The sequence below is a fragment of the Mobula birostris genome, chromosome 6, assembly GCF_030028105.1.
Source record: "Mobula birostris isolate sMobBir1 chromosome 6, sMobBir1.hap1, whole genome shotgun sequence".
In the NCBI taxonomy this organism is placed as follows: Eukaryota; Metazoa; Chordata; class Chondrichthyes; order Myliobatiformes; family Myliobatidae; genus Mobula; species Mobula birostris.
This window is the reverse complement of record NC_092375.1, coordinates 91,150,459-91,163,858: the sequence shown is the minus strand read 5'-3', so window position 1 is coordinate 91,163,858 and position 13,400 is coordinate 91,150,459.

Genomic DNA, 13,400 nt, shown 5'->3' with positions numbered 1-13,400 from the left:
TCCCTCTGAAACCTCCCATTTTCACAGCACTCCTGCAGCACTCCTTTTGCAGGGTGAGAATCATTGTGCCCCTGCAAATTAGCCCAGTAGTTTGCCATGAATTGCATCCTTCTTAGTTCCAAAGGCATTATTTCTAGATGCTGGTAGTGTTTTTGCATTGTGATGGATGGAGAAAGCTCGACAAATCGAAGTGTTGATATGCTCAGATTCATCCTCAGTTCTAGCAAGTTTAAGGTCTTTTCACTCAAACAGTCGGCCAGATGTACTTTATGAAGTCCTTCAGTCAGTCACAAGAATTGCAAATCAGGGAGGTCAGGTAAAATTTCTATGGGTTCCAGCACATGTAGGGGTGAAGGGGAATGAGAGGGTGGATGAGTTGGCAAAGAGGGCGTTAAAGAAAGAAAATATAGAAATGCGCATTAGTATCAGTAAAGCAGAGGTTAAGTGTGTAATCTGGGAAAAAATGAACCTGTCATGATCCAGTCTGTGAAGACCAGATTCCGGTTCACGGTCCAGTCCATTGTTCCTTATTCCAGATTTTCTGGTTTTCCCTTTTTCTGTTGGGTGCTCTAATTGAGGCAGCTGATTCACATTTTGGGCTGGCTACATAAATAGCTCCTTGGTTCAGCTTCAGTTTCTGGATTGTTCCTGTCCGAACTCCAAGTTCCAAGTTCCAAGTTCCCAGTTCTTTGTCCAGGCCACACTTTCCTAGACAAGTCCTAGCCCAAGTCTCTGTTCTTGTCCCAGCTCCTAGTCTGCATCCAGTCCCATCCCTACTCTAATCCAGATCCTCGTGCTTCAGTGTCTGTGTCTTGCATTTGGGTCCGCCACCACCGCCTCCTTATGACAGAACCAAATGTGGCAAGAAAGATGGGACAGGGAGGGGAAAGGGAGGCACTTATATCAAATACAAAAGAGTGTTGCAGGTACTAGGGTAGGTAGTGGATACAGAAGAGAGAAAACTGTGTGGACTAGGTTAAGGCTGGGGCACTGTACATTAAACAAAACATTGAAAATGATAGGGAAACACCAGACAGGATTGTGTGAGGAATGTCAGGAAGAGGAGTCAGTAGAACATGTAGTTCTGAGTTGCAGGAGGTATGGGATACAGAGAGAGATGATGAGAATTAATCTAAGGGAATTGTGGGTGCAGGAATTCACATTAAAAGGGTTGCTGAGCATGGGTGAGAGAGCACAGGTCAGGGTATTTTTAGCTTTCTTAAGGGGTACAGGGTTTTTTTTATAGGATATGACGGATAAGCAGGAATAGGGTACTAGGGTGGCCAAAGATGGGAGGATAAAGTATAGGTTAGGGTATGTATGTGTGTGTGTGTGTGTGATTGGGTGAAGGGATTTAGAATGTAAGTTTATTGCACACACTGGAGCAGAAGGTGGTGGTAGTGCACCATTAAGCTGGTGCCAACCGCCATAAAACAAGACGGAGAAAAGGAAGAACTGTCTTTGAGTCTAGTGGTCCTGACATGGATGTTATGTAGTCTTCTCCCTGATGGGAGTGGGACAAACAGTCCATGAGCAGGGTGGGTGGGATCCTTCACAATGTTACTGGCCCTTTTCTGACACCTTTCTATATAGATCAAAGTTGCTGGTGAACGCAGCAGGCCAGACAGCATCTCTAGGAAGAGGTATAGTCGACGTTTCAGACCGAGACCCTTAGTCCTGACGAAGGGTCTCGGCCTGAAACGTCGACTGTACCTCTTCCTAGAGATGCTGCCTGGCCTACTGCGTTCACCAGCAACTTTGATGTGTGTTGCTTGAATTTCCAGCATCTGCAGAATGTCTGTATATATGTCATTGGTGGGTAGGCTGGTGCTGGTTTTGACCACCTGTTGTAGGGCATTACTGTTCACCGCAGTGTTGTTACTGTACGAAGTAGTGATCCAGCTCATTAGGATGTGCCTCTGTAGAATGACATGTTTACAGTGAGAGAAACAATAAATAATGGATGTGTCTCAATATTCCACTGTCTGTGTACAATGCCTCATCAATTGACTTCATCTAGTCTTATCTCACTGCAGACCTTCATCTTAACCTCCCACTCATTTGCTTTCTACCTGTGCCTTTAAAATAAAGACAATTTTATAGGGACCCTTTCATGACATTTATAACTAGTGAAGTAGCTCAGAAACGTAGTCACTGTGGCAAAGTCAGTTGGCACACATTGAACTCCTGCAACAGCAAGTTTTGTCAACATTGTGCTCGGGTTGACTGGCAAGCCTTGCAAAGCACCAAATTGTCAGGGAATATCGAGGAGGCTTGAGCCAAAAGCAGAGCAGCAGAGAAGATTTAACAGTAAATGATATTTTACGAATAAACTGCGAAATAACAAACCACAAAGGCCACAAAATAAGAGCGAACAGATATTTAACACAACAAGGCAAGTGAAAGATAGGAACAATTGGTTGAGACTGGTTGGTCTGTAGGAACGAACAAGGACAGTGGCTAAGAGCTGGGTTTAAATAGGCTGCAGGTGGTGATTTGGAAATGAGTAGCAGATGATTCCTGTTAACTGCGTGGGTACTGGGAAGTACATATTTATGCAGGCCTGACACAAATAGTTCAGTACAGAGCCATCTAGCCTCGCCAATAAGCAATCCCATTATAGTTTTCATACAAGTCCTCCAGAACAGAAGTGCGTGACCTCACAGTTTGTTGAAATGCACTTTCAGAGGCAGGACCCTGGCTACTGAACACTTGCCACTCATGCCCAATGACTCACCATAGATCCTACCCTTAAATTAGAATCTGCATTAGTGGCTATGACTTTTAAATCATGTCAGTGTACTTATCTTCTGCCATGATCTGGTTTAATGAAGGCAGAAGGTTGGTGGTAGAAGAGGGGAGGGCTGAGACAATGGAAACTGCATGGATATATCTATTATACATTGTTCAGATTAGATTTGAATGCAAATTAGTTTATTGTCATATACCATTGCAATAATAAATACAATACAGCAACAAGTTCAAACTATGGAATGGTCCAAAGATTATAGTGCAATCTAAAGTAGTGTAGAAGTACTTTCCACGCCTTGTGCAGTGTAGAAGTACTTTCCACGCCTTGTGCAGTGTAGGAGTACTTTCCACGCCTTGTGCAGTCTAGGAGTACTTTCCACGCCTTGTGTAGTGTAGGAGTACTTTCCACGCCTTGTGTAGTGTAGGAGTACTTTCCGTGCCTTGTGTAGTGTAGGAGTACTTTCCGTGCCTTGTGTAGTGTAGGAGTACTTTCCGTGCCTTGTGCAGTGTAGGAGTACTTTCCACGCCTTGTGTAGTGTGGAAGTATTTTCCATGCCTTGTGCAGTGTAGGAGTACTTTCCGTGCCTTGTGTAGTGTAGGAGTACTTTCCACGCCTTGTGTAGTGTAGGAGTACTTTCCACGCTTGTGTAGTGTAGGAGTACTTTCCGTGCCTTGTGCAGTGTAGGAGTACTTTCCACGCCTTGTGTAGTGTAGGAGTACTTTCCAACCCTTGTGTAGTGTAGGAATACTTTCCACGCCTTGTGTAGTGTAGGAGTACTTTCCACGCCTTGTGTAGTGTAGGAGTACTTTCCACGCCTTGTGTAGTGTAGGAGTACTTTCCGTGCCTTGTGCAGTGTAGGAGTACTTTCCACACCTTGTGTAGTGTAGGAGTACTTTCCACGCCTTGTGTAGTGTAGGAGTACTTTCCGTGCCTTGTGCAGTGTAGGAGTACTTTCCACGCCTTGTGTAGTGTAGGAGTACTTTCCACGCCTTGTGTAGTGTAGGAGTACTTTCCACGCCTTGTGTAGTGTAGGAGTACTTTCCACGCCTTGTGCAGTGTAGGAGTACTTTCCGTGCCTTGTGTAGTGTAGGAGTACTTTCCACGCCTTGTGTAGTGTAGGAGTACTTTCCACGCCTTGTGCAGTGTAGGAGTACTTTCCACGCCTTGTGTAGTGTAGGAGTACTTTCCACGCCTTGTGCAGTGTAGGAGTACTTTCCGTGCCTTGTGCAGTGTAGGAGTACTTTCCACGCCTTGTGTAGTGTAGGAGTACTTTCCACGCCTTGTGCAGTGTAGGAGTACTTTCCACACCTTGTGTAGTGTAGGAGTACTTTCCACGCCTTGTGCAGTGTAGGAGTACTTTCCACGCCTTGTGTAGTGTAGGAGTACTTTCCGTGCCTTGTGCAGTGTAGGAGTACTTTCCACGCCTTGTGCAGTGTAGGAGTACTTTCCGTGCCTTGTGCAGTGTAGGAGTACTTTCCGTGCCTTGTGCAGTGTAGGAGTACTTTCCACACCTTGTGTAGTGTAGGAGTACTTTCCGTGCCTTGTGTAGTGTAGGAGTACTTTCCACGCCTTGTGCAGTGTAGGAGTACTTTCCACGCCTTGTGCAGTGTAGGAGTACTTTCCACGCCTTGTGCAGTGTAGGAGTACTTTCCGTGCCTTGTGTAGTGTAGGAGTACTTTCCACGCCTTGTGCAGTGTAGGAGTACTTTCCGTGCCTTGTGTAGTGTAGGAGTACTTTCCGTGCCTTGTGTAGTGTAGGAGTACTTACCACGCCTTGTGCAGTGTAGGAGTACTTTCCACGCCTTGTGTAGTGTAGGAGTACTTTCCACGCCTTGTGCAGTGTAGGAGTACTTTCCACGCCTTGTGCAGTGTAGGAGTACTTTCCGTGCCTTGTGTAGTGTAGGAGTACTTTCCGTGCCTTGTGTAGTGTAGGAGTACTTTCCGTGCCTTGTGTAGTGTAGGAGTACTTTCCACGCCTTGTGCAGTCTAGGAGTACTTTCCGTGCCTTGTGCAGTGTAGGAGTACTTTCCGTGCCTTGTGCAGTGTAGGAGTACTTTCCGTGCCTTGTGCAGTGTAGGAGTACTTTCCACGCCTTGTGTAGTGTAGGAGTACTTTCCACGCCTTGTGCAGTGTAGGAGTACTTTCCGTGCCTTGTGTAGTGTAGGAGTACTTTCCGTGCCTTGTGCAGTGTAGGAGTACTTTCCACACCTTGTGCAGTGTAGGAGTACTTTCCGTGCCTTGTGCAGTGTAGGAGTACTTTCCACGCCTTGTGTAGTGTAGGAGTACTTTCCACGCCTTGTGCAGTGTAGGAGTACTTTCCACGCCTTGTGCAGTGTAGGAGTACTTTCCGTGCCTTGTGTAGTGTAGGAGTACTTTCCGTGCCTTGTGCAGTGTAGGAGTACTTTCCACACCTTGTGCAGTGTGGAAGTATTTTCCACGCCTTGTGTAGTGTAGGAGTACTTTCCACGCCTTGTGCAGTGTAGGAGTACTTTCCGTGCCTTGTGTAGTGTAGGAGTACTTTCCGTGCCTTGTGCAGTGTAGGAGTACTTTCCACACCTTGTGCAGTGTGGAAGTATTTTCCACGCCTTGTGTAGTGTAGGAGTACTTTCCACGCCTTGTGCAGTGTAGGAGTACTTTCCACGCCTTGTGCAGTGTAGGAGTACTTTCCACGCCTTGTGCAGTGTAGGAGTACTTTCCGTGCCTTGTGCAGTGTAGGAGTACTTTCCGTGCCTTGTGTAGTGTAGGAGTACTTTCCACACCTTGTGTAGTGTAGGAGTACTTTCCACGCCTTGTGTAGTGTAGGAGTACTTTCCACGCCTTGTGTAGTGTAGGAGTACTTTCCGTGCCTTGTGCAGTGTAGGAGTACTTTCCGTGCCTTGTGCAGTGTAGGAGTACTTTCCACGCCTTGTGTAGTGTAGGAGTACTTTCCACGCCTTGTGCAGTGTAGGAGTACTTTCCACGCCTTGTGTAGTGTAGGAGTACTTTCCACGCCTTGTGCAGTGTAGGAGTACTTTCCACGCTTGTGCAGTGTAGGAGTACTTTTCACGCCTTGTGTAGTGTAGGAGTACTTTCCACGCCTTGTGTAGTGTAGGAGTACTTTCCGTGCCTTGTGTAGTGTAGGAGTACTTTCCACGCTTGTGCAGTGTAGGAGTACTTTCCACGCCTTGTGTAGTGTAGGAGTACTTTCCACGCCTTGTGTAGTGTAGGAGTACTTTCCGTGCCTTGTGTAGTGTAGGAGTACTTTCCACGCTTGTGCAGTGTAGGAGTACTTTCCGTGCCTTGTGCAGTGTAGGAGTACTTTCCACGCCTTGTGCAGTGTAGGAGTACTTTCCGTGCCTTGTGTAGTGTAGGAGTACTTTCCACGCCTTGTGTAGTGTAGGAGTACTTTCCACGCCTTGTGTAGTGTAGGAGTACTTTCCACGCCTTGTGTAGTGTAGGAGTACTTTCCACGCCTTGTGCAGTGTAGGAGTACTTTCCACGCCTTGTGTAGTGTAGGAGTACTTTCCGTGCCTTGTGCAGTGTAGGAGTACTTTCCACGCCTTGTGCAGTGTAGGAGTACTTTCCACGCCTTGTGTAGTGTAGGAGTACTTTCCACGCCTTGTGCAGTGTAGGAGTACTTTCCACACCTTGTGTAGTGTAGGAGTACTTTCCGTGCCTTGTGTAGTGTAGGAGTACTTTCCACGCCTTGTGCAGTGTAGGAGTACTTTCCACACCTTGTGTAGTGTAGGAGTACTTTCCGTGCCTTGTGCAGTGTAGGAGTACTTTCCACGCCTTGTGCAGTGTAGGAGTACTTTCCACGCCTTGTGTAGTGTAGGAGTACTTTCCGTGCCTTGTGTAGTGTAGGAGTACTTTCCACGCCTTGTGCAGTGTAGGAGTACTTTCCGTGCCTTGTGCAGTGTAGGAGTACTTTCCACGCCTTGTGTAGTGTAGGAGTACTTTCCACGCCTTGTGGAGTGTAGGAGTACTTTCCACGCCTTGTGTAGTGTAGGAGTACTTTCCACGCCTTGTGCAGTGTAGGAGTACTTTCCGTGCCTTGTGTAGTGTAGGAGTACTTTCCACGCCTTGTGCAGTGTAGGAGTACTTTCCACGCCTTGTGTAGTGTAGGAGTACTTTCCACGCCTTGTGTAGTGTAGGAGTACTTTCCACGCCTTGTGTAGTGTAGGAGTACTTTCCACACCTTGTGCAGTGTAGGAGTACTTTCCACGCCTTGTGTAGTGTAGGAGTACTTTCCGTGCCTTGTGCAGTGTAGGAGTACTTTCCACGCCTTGTGCAGTGTAGGAGTACTTTCCGTGCCTCGTGCAGTGTAGGAGTACTTTCCACGCCTTGTGTAGTGTAGGAGTACTTTCCGTGCCTTGTGCAGTGTAGGAGTACTTTCCACGCCTTGTGTAGTGTAGGAGTACTTTCCACGCCTTGTGCAGTGTAGGAGTACTTTCCACGCCTTGTGTAGTGTAGGAGTACTTTCCGTGCCTTGTGCAGTGTACGAGTACTTTCCACGCCTTGTGCAGTGTAGGAGTACTTTCCGTGCCTTGTGCAGTGTAGGAGTACTTTCCGTGCCTTGTGTAGTGTAGGAGTACTTTCCGTGCCTTGTGTAGTGTAGGAGTACTTTCCGTGCCTTCTGCAGTGTAGGAGTACTTTCCACGCCTTGTGTAGTGTAGGAGTACTTTCCACGCCTTGTGTAGTGTAGGAGTACTTTCCACGCCTTGTGCAGTGTAGGAGTACTTTCCGTGCCTTGTGTAGTGTAGGAGTACTTTCCACGCCTTGTGCAGTGTGGAAGTATTTTCCACGCCTTGTGCAGTGTAGGAGTACTTTCCGTGCCTTGTGTAGTGTAGGAGTACTTTCCGTGCCTTGTGTAGTGTAGGAGTACTTTCCACGCCTTGTGTAGTGTAGGAGTACTTTCCACGCCTTGTGTAGTGTAGGAGTACTTTCCACGCCTTGTGTAGTGTAGGAGTACTTTCCGTGCCTTGTGCAGTGTAGGAGTACTTTCCACGCCTTGTGCAGTGTAGGAGTACTTTCCACGCCTTGTGCAGTGTAGGAGTACTTTCCACGCCTTGTGCAGTGTAGGAGTACTTTCCACGCCTTGTGTAGTGTAGGAGTACTTTCCACGCCTTGTGCAGTGTAGGAGTACTTTCCACGCCTTGTGTAGTGTAGGAGTACTTTCCATGCCTTGTGCAGTGTAGGAGTACTTTCCACGCCTTGTGCAGTGTGGAAGTATTTTCCACGCCTTGTGCAGTGTAGGAGTACTTTCCACGCCTTGTGTAGTGTAGGAGTACTTTCCACGCCTTGTGTAGTGTAGGAGTACTTTCCGTGCCTTGTGTAGTGTAGGAGTACTTTCCACGCCTTGTGCAGTGTAGGAGTACTTTCCACGCCTTGTGCAGTGTAGGAGTACTTTCCACGCCTTGTGCAGTGTAGGAGTACTTTCCGTGCCTTGTGTAGTGTAGGAGTACTTTCCACGCCTTGTGTAGTGTAGGAGTACTTTCCGTGCCTTGTGCAGTGTAGGAGTACTTTCCGTGCCTTGTGCAGTGTGGGAGTACTTTCCGTGCCTTGTGTAGTGTAGGAGTACTTTCCGTGCCTTGTGTAGTATAGGAGTACTTTCCACGCCTTGTGCAGTGTAGGAGTACTTTCCACACCTTGTGTAGTGTAGGAGTACTTTCCACGCCTTGTGTAGTGTAGGAGTACTTTCCGTGCCTTGTGTAGTGTAGGAGTACTTTCCACGCCTTGTGTAGTGTAGGAGTACTTTCCACGCCTTGTGCAGTGTAGGAGTACTTTCCACGCCTTGTGCAGTGTAGGAGTACTTTCCACGCCTTGTGTAGTGTAGGAGTACTTTCCGTGCCTTGTGTAGTGTAGGAGTACTTTCCGTGCCTTGTGTAGTGTAGGAGTACTTTCCACGCCTTGTGCAGTGTAGGAGTACTTTCCATGCCTTGTGTAGTGTAGGAGTACTTTCCGTGCCTTGTGCAGTGTAGGAGTACTTTCCACGCCTTGTGCAGTGTAGGAGTACTTTCCATGCCTTGTGCAGTGTAGGAGTACTTTCCACGCCTTGTGCAGTGTAGGAGTACTTTCCACACCTTGTGCAGTGTAGGAGTACTTTCCACACCTTGTGCAGTGTAGGAGTACTTTCCACGCCTTGTGTAGTGTAGGAGTACTTTCCGTGCCTTGTGCAGTGTAGGAGTACTTTCCGTGCCTTGTGTAGTGTAGGAGTACTTTCCACGCCTTCTGTAGTGTAGGAGTACTTTCCACGCCTTGTGTAGTGTAGGAGTACTTTCCGTGCCTTGTGCAGTGTAGGAGTACTTTCCACGCCTTGTGTAGTGTAGGAGTACTTTCCGTGCCTTGTGTAGTGTAGGAGTACTTTCCACGCCTTGTGTAGTGTAGGAGTACTTTCCACGCCTTGTGTAGTGTAGGAGTACTTTCCACGCCTTGTGTAGTGTAGGAGTACTTTCCGTGCCTTGTATAGTGTAGGAGTACCTTCCACGCCGTGTGCAGTGTAGGAGTACTTTCCACGCCTTGTGTAGTGTAGGAGTACTTTCCGTGCCTTGTGCAGTGTAGGAGTACTTTCCACGCCTTGTGCAGTGTAGGAGTACTTTCCACACCTTGTGTAGTGTAGGAGTACTTTCCACGCCTTGTGCAGTGTAGGAGTACTTTCCACACCTTGTGTAGTGTAGGAGTACTTTCCACGCCTTGTGCAGTGTAGGAGTACTTTCCGCGCCTTGTGTAGTGTAGGAGTACTTTCCATGCCTTGTGCAGTGTAGGAGTACTTTCCACGCCTTGTGTAGTGTAGGAGTACTTTCCACGCCTTGTGCAGTGTAGGAGTACTTTCCACGCCTTGTGCAGTGTAGGAGTACTTTCCACGCCTTGTGTAGTGTAGGAGTACTTTCCGTGCCTTGTGTAGTGTAGGAGTACTTTCCGTGCCTTGTGCAGTGTAGGAGTACTTTCCGTGCCTTGTGTAGTGTAGGAGTACTTTCCGTGCCTTGTGTAGTGTAGGAGTACTTTCCACGCCTTGTGCAGTGTAGGAGTACTTTCCACGCCTTGTGTAGTGTAGGAGTACTTTCCACACCTTGTGCAGTGTAGGAGTACCTTCCACGCCTTGTGTAGTGTAGGAGTACTTTCCACGCCTTGTGCAGTGTAGGAGTACTTTCCACGCCTTGTGCAGTGTAGGAGTACTTTCCACGCCTTGTGTAGTGTAGGAGTACTTTCCGTGCCTTGTGTAGTGTAGGAGTACTTTCCGTGCCTTGTGTAGTGTAGGAGTACTTTCCACACCTTGTGTAGTGTAGGAGTACTTTCAGTGCCTTGTGTAGTGTAGGAGTACTTTCCACGCCTTGTGCAGTGTAGGAGTACTTTCCGTGCCTTGTGCAGTGTAGGAGTACTTTCCGTGCCTTGTGTAGTGTAGGAGTACTTTCCACACCTTGTGCAGTGTAGGAGTACTTTCCATGCCTTGTGTAGTGTAGGAGTACTTTCCGTGCCTTGTGTAGTGTAGAAGTACTTTCCACGCCTTGTGTAGTGTAGGAGTACTTTCCACGCCTTGTGCAGTGTAGGAGTACTTTCCACACCTTGTGTAGTGTAGGAGTACTTTCCACGCCTTGTGTAGTGTAGGAGTACTTTCCACGCCTTGTGCAGTGTAGGAGTACTTTCCACGCCTTGTGTAGTGTAGGAGTACTTTCCGTGCCTTGTGCAGTGTAGGAGTACTTTCCGTGCCTTGTGCAGTGTAGGAGTACTTTCCGTGCCTTGTGTAGTGTAGGAGTACTTTCCGTGCCTTGTGCAGTGTAGGAGTACTTTCCACGCCTTGTGTAGTGTAGGAGTACTTTCCACGCCTTGTGTAGTGTAGGAGTACTTTCCACGCCTTGTGTAGTGTAGGAGTACTTTCCACGCCTTGTGTAGTGTAGGAGTACTCTCCACGCCTTGTGTAGTGTAGGAGTACTTTCCACGCCTTGTGTAGTGTAGGAGTACTTTCCACGCCTTGTGCAGTGTAGGAGTACTTTCCGTGCCTTGTGTAGTGTAGGAGTACTTTCCGTGCCTTGTGCAGTGTAGGAGTACTTTCCGTGCCTTGTGTAGTGTAGGAGTACTTTCCGTGCCTTGTGTAGTGTAGGAGTACTTTCCGTGCCTTGTGTAGTGTAGGAGTACTTTCCGTGCCTTGTGGAGTGTAGGAGTACTTTCCACGCCTTGTGCAGTGTAGGAGTACTTTCCACGCCTTGTGCAGTGTAGGAGTACTTTCCACGCCTTGTGTAGTGTAGGAGTACTTTCCGTGCCTTGTGTAGTGTAGGAGTACTTTCCACGCCTTGTGTAGTGTAGGAGTACTTTCCACGCCTTGTGTAGTGTAGGAGTACTTTCCGTGCCTTGTGTAGTGTAGGAGTACTTTCCACGCCTTGTGCAGTGTAGGAGTACTTTCCACGCCTTGTGTAGTGTAGGAGTACTTTCCACGCCTTGTGTAGTGTAGGAGTACTTTCCACTCCTTGTGTAGTGTAGGAGTACTTTCCACGCCTTGTGCAGTGTAGGAGTACTTTCCGTGCCTTGTGTAGTGTAGGAGTACTTTCCACGCCTTGTGTAGTGTAGGAGTACTTTCCACGCCTTGTGCAGTGTAGGAGTACTTTCCACGCCTTGTGCAGTGTAGGAGTACTTTCCACGCCTTGTGCAGTGTAGGAGTACTTTCCGTGCCTTGTGTAGTGTAGGAGTACTTTCCGTGCCTTGTGTAGTGTAGGAGTACTTTCCACGCCTTGTGCAGTGTAGGAGTACTTTCCACGCCTTGTGTAGTGTAGGAGTACTTTCCGTGCCTTGTGTAGTGTAGGAGTACTTTCAGTGCCTTGTGTAGTGTAGGAGTACTTTCCACACCTTGTGCAGTGTAGGAGTACTTTCCACGCCTTGTGCAGTGTAGGAGTACTTTCCGTGCCTTGTGTAGTGTAGGAGTACTTTCCACGCCTTGTGTAGTGTAGGAGTACTTTCCACGCCTTGTGTAGTGTAGGAGTACTTTCCGTGCCTTGTGTAGTGTAGGAGTACTTTCCGTGCCTTGTGTAGTGTAGGAGTACTTTCCACGCCTTGTGTAGTGTAGGAGTACTTTCCACGCCTTGTGCAGTGTAGGAGTACTTTCCACGCCTTGTGTAGTGTAGGAGTACTTTCCACGCCTTGTGTAGTGTAGGAGTACTTTCCGTGCCTTGTGTAGTGTAGGAGTACTTTCCGTGCCTTGTGTAGTGTAGGAGTACTTTCCACGCCTTGTGCAGTGTAGGAGTACTTTCCGTGCCTTGTGTAGTGTAGGAGTACTTTCCACGCCTTGTGTAGTGTAGGAGTACTTTCCGTGCCTTGTGTAGTGTAGGAGTACTTTCCGTGCCTTGTGCAGTGTAGGAGTACTTTCCGTGCCTTGTGCAGTGTAGGAGTACTTTCCGTGCCTTGTGTAGTGTAGGAGATCTTTCCGTGCCTTGTGTAGTGTAGGAGTACTTTCCACGCCTTGTGCAGTGTAGGAGTACTTTCCACGCCTTGTGTAGTGTAGGAGTACTTTCCGTGCCTTGTGTAGTGTAGGAGTACTTTCCACGCCTTGTGCAGTGTAGGAGTACTTTCCACGCCTTGTGTAGTGTAGGAGTACTTTCCACGCCTTGTGTAGTGTAGGAGTACTTTCCACGCCTTGTGTAGTGTAGGAGTACTTTCCACGCCTTGTGCAGTGTAGGAGTACTTTCCGTGCCTTGTGCAGTGTAGGAGTACTTTCCGTGCCTTGTGTAGTGTAGGAGTACTTTCCACGCCTTGTGCAGTGTAGGAGTACTTTCCACGCCTTGTGTAGTGTAGGAGTACTTTCCACGCCTTGTGTAGTGTAGGAGTACTTTCCGTGCCTTGTGTAGTGTAGGAGTACTTTCCACGCCTTGTGTAGTGTAGGAGTACTTTCCGTGCCTTGTGCAGTGTAGGAGTACTTTCCGTGCCTTGTGCAGTGTAGGAGTACTTTCCACGCCTTGTGCAGTGTAGGAGTACTTTCCACGCCTTGTGTAGTGTAGGAGTACTTTCCACGCCTTGTGCAGTATAGGAGTACTTTCCGTGCCTTGTGTAGTGTAGGAGTACTTTCCGTGCCTTGTGTAGTGTAGGAGTACTTTCCACGCCTTGTGCATTGTAGGAGTACTTTCCACGCCTTTTGCAGTGTAGGAGTACTTTCCACACCTTGTGCAGTGTAGGAGTACTTTCCGCGCCTTGTGTAGTGTAGGAGTACTTTCCGTGCCTTGTGTAGTGTAGGAGTACTTTCCACGCCTTGTGCAGTGTAGGAGTACTTTCCACGCCTTGTGCAGTGTAGGAGTACTTTCCACGCCTTGTGCAGTGTAGGAGTACTTTCCGTGCCTTGTGTAGTGTAGGAGTACTTTCCGTGCCTTGTGCAGTGTAGGAGTACTTTCCACGCCTTGTGTAGTGTAGGAGTACTTTCCACGCCTTGTGTAGTGTAGGAGTACTTTCCACGCCTTGTGTAGTGTAGGAGTACTTTCCACGCCTTGTGCAGTGTAGGAGTACTTTCCACGCCTTGTGTAGTGTAGGAGTACTTTCCGTGCCTTGTGTAGTGTAGGAGTACTTTCCACGCCTTGTGTAGTGTAGGAGTACTTTCCACGCCTTGTGCAGTGTAGGAGTACTTTCCGTGCCTTGTGTAGTGTAGGAGTACTTTCCACGCCTTGTGTAGTGTAGGAGTACTTTCCACGCCTTGT